The sequence below is a fragment of the Talpa europaea genome (assembly GCF_964194135.1).
Source record: "Talpa europaea genome assembly, chromosome: 3".
NCBI lineage: Eukaryota > Metazoa > Chordata > Mammalia > Eulipotyphla > Talpidae > Talpa > Talpa europaea.
In genome coordinates, this window is record NC_140069.1 from 35,571,533 (window position 1) to 35,575,204 (window position 3,672).

The window sequence follows — 3,672 nt, forward strand, 5'->3', positions numbered from 1 at the left end:
ATTGGGCCTCCCGGACTGTGTCAATGAGCCCTCGGCCGCAGGGGTGCGCCACAAATAACAAAGTTCCCGGGACTGGGCGGGGAGCGCGGGCGGGCCGGGGCGGGGAGGGGCGGAGGGTGTGAGAGGCAGGGTGGGGGAGAGCAGAGGGGCTAACGGGGGTTCGGGGGCTGGCGGGAGTGGGAGGACCCTGGCAGCCGCCGCGCCCCGCGCCCTAGACTTCAGATGCGAGTCTCAGGGAGCTGGGGCGCCCCAAATCTCCAATTGCTCTTTTGCTCCTTTTTCCTTGGTCGCCCAGGACAGGGCGTGGTGGTCCGTGTCCCAGTGGGGCGAAGAACCCCAACTCCAGGAAACAGAGTTGAAGTTTGTAGGTTGCAGACACTTGTGGCACATCCATATTGCCCGCCGAATTTTTAAAGCCTTTTTTTAAAGCAATTTATGTTTATTCCTTAAGTATATGTTTAAGTTAGTGGTTGGTATGGCGCTAAATTATATATCGTCCAAATAATATATCTTGCATAGAAAATAGACCCTTATTTTTCTTAAGGCTGAAATCTCATAAATGTTGCAGTTTGGAGGCGGCTTTAACTTTTCGAAGGACACAGCGCCCCCTGTCGCCTGGAGGCAGCGCGGCTCTGAACTTCGTGCTTTTGCTTTGCTTTTTTTTTTTTTTTTTTTTTTTAAAGATTTATTTATTTATTTATTTATTTATACTAGCACTGGGTACAGTCAGAAGCGCGGGAGGGTGAGAGAATTCACAAGAGCCAGAGCGGGGAGCAGAGCAGGCAGAAGGACCGAAGTACACTGCTGAGGGGAGCAGCGGGCGGCAGGAGAGGTCTGCGCGCCATGTGGGACCCTCTTTTGGTGGCCGGGGAGCAGCCGGGGATCGAACTGGCGCTGCAGAGGCTGCGGGCAGCTTCACAACCCAGTGTTCAACCGCTGAGCCAGCGGGGAGGCCCCGTGCTTTTGCTTTTCAAAGAAAGAAATATACACGTTAAAAGCAAAGTCAGAACTTTAGTTTTTCCTTCCCTCTGTGTGTGTGTGTGTGTGTGTGTGTGTGTGTGTACCAACAGACACACTGCATATGTCATATCATTTTTTCTTTCCTCCTTGTAAAATGTAAATATTGATACCTAATTCAGGGTTAATGTGATATTGAAAGGATGCCTATCTTTGAATCTCCAAGTTCAGGCTAATGGTAAGATGACCAGAAAGAGGGAGGGAAGGGTAGGAGGTGGAAGGAGAAGGTAGAAGAACCCCGGGACATACAGGACTTGGCCTGGCACGCATAGGTAGAACATACTATTCTTGTTGTGCCCATGATCAGCAGACTCAGAGAGCATAGCCTCCAAGAACCCAAAGACAGCAGATGCAAACACAAAAGGGAGTTTATTACAGACTCGAGTCCAGGCTCACGGCACCTACCAACGCAGCGGCAGATATCGAGAGCCCCGAACAAAGAAAGCAGGGTTTTTTTTATAGGGTTAAATCGTGCTGGCAGTTATTCATTGGCTACAAGGATGCGTTCTTCAACTTTGCCCGGCTATAATGCTAAGCTAACTGGCTGGGCCGAGATGCAGCTCCAAGGCAAGTTCGCCCTCATTGGAGTGCAGTCGTCATTCCCCGGACAGCAAAACCTAAAATTCTAAAATGGCAGTTACACACAAACTGACAAAGCAATGGCTAAGAATACTTATGCCTTGTTCCACACTTCTGTGTGACATAAACTGGCTCACAGAATAGCTACCTTAGACTAAGTTATACGGAGAGCATAATCAGGTGAGGCAAAACAAATCAACTTGCAACAAATCAACTTGACAATTTTGCCTAAGGACGGACAAAAACAAGTTTGTCAGCCACAAAATGCCTAGCAACCTGTCTCTTGGATAAAATAAGTGAGTTTCTTTACAAATTACAACTTTTAAGTTCATTCTAGTTTACCCTTATCATCGATATAATTTTAGAGATTCTCCTTTATAGATTTGCCCATACTTTCTGATAACATCTAAAGTGAACTCCTAGTTCCTTAGGCCACCTCCTAAACTATCCCAAGTCCAATCCTATAAGAAGTTCTTCCTAATATCCCTTTACCAAGACACTCCATGACTCCCACGGTCTTCCCTTACTACAGCTTCCACAACCATGAGCAATATATTTCTGCTATTTATGAGCCACTAGATTATGGAGGGAACACTTACGTTTGAAAACTTATAATTACATTTACATTAGAAAACTTGTAATTACATTTACATTAGAAAACACTCTTGGGCCTCCCCGGTGGTGCAGCGATTGAGCGCTGGGTTGTGAAGCTGCCCGCAGCCTCTCCAGCACTGGTTCGATCCCCGGCTGCTCCCGGCCACGGGTGGGGGGGCAGGAAGAGTCCCGCATGGTGTGCAGACCTCTCCTGCAGCCCGCTGCTCCCCTCAGCAGTGTACTTCGGTCCTTCTGCCTGCTCTGCTCCCCGCTCTGGCTCTGGTGAATTCTCTCACCCTCCCGTGCTTCTGACTGTACCCAGTGCTTGTATAAATAAATAAATAAATCTTTAAAAAAATAAATAAATAAACCAATGTTAAAAAAAAAAGAAAACATTCTTGGTCTCTTTTGTAATGTATGTAACTCTTTGTTTTAAAGATTAAATAATCCCTTTTCTAGCTTTACAATCTAGCTTTCTCAAGGACAGGGGTCCATATCTTTGAAATATAGTCATCAAAGAAGAGAGCACCCCTTCTGATTTCTGCTGGAGAATCAGAGTCTTACTTTGGTGGGCTGCCAACTGGCAAAACTACCTCCTGTCACAGAGATATCAGAAGTTTATTTTTCCTTTGGATTAAACCAATTAACTAATACAGATGGTCACCCCAATTACTGTGGGAATTTAGGCTAGAGTATGTGTGACAAGCAGTGCTGTCAAGTCCTTTTACCAGAACACTAGTTACTATTTATCTTGAGAACACCTATGAAATGGGTTGTATCTGCTTGACTGGATAAAATGGCTAGATCTCTGTCCTCACAATCTCTTTAGCAGATACTTGTGATTCTGGTTTATGTTTATTCAGTTATAAAACTGTTTCTCTTCTGTCTTTGTGGAGAGGTTTTCTGCAGTGGCAGGAGATAGTTTTTAATTGTTTCCCCAACAACAATCAGCAAACTGCAGCAGGTCAGCATCCATTCCTAAAGTCACATCAGTTCCTCCAACCTTAGCCCTGGCTGCCAGTAATAATGAAGTCTTCCAGAAAAGGCCAGTGTTGCTTAGTGTTGTCTTGGAGAGCACACAAAGTAACTAAGAGATTCTTTAATTGGTTTGTCTTGCTACTGAAGACTAGTAGCCCTCCCCCTGACTGAGGGTCATTCCTACTTGAGGAGGGAGGTACAGACATGTGACCAGTGACACCCTTAAAAGTACTAGTTTGAGACTGAGAAAAGGGAACAAGAATTGGTAAGCTTCCTGCTTTTCTCCCTTCCTAATTTTCAAAGCAGCCTTCATTCCTGGGCTGACCCGCTCTGGGACTGCCAAGGGTAGTGCTGGACTGAGTGCAGGTTGCAGCTAAAGCGACCCAGAGAAAGCTGCATTGAGAAGCAGAAGCACTACTTGTTTTTTTCTTGTCTTCCCTGCTACAGACTGACTTTCTGCTACTGCGCAAATAAACTTACCAGCTTTTTGTTTCTCATCCATAA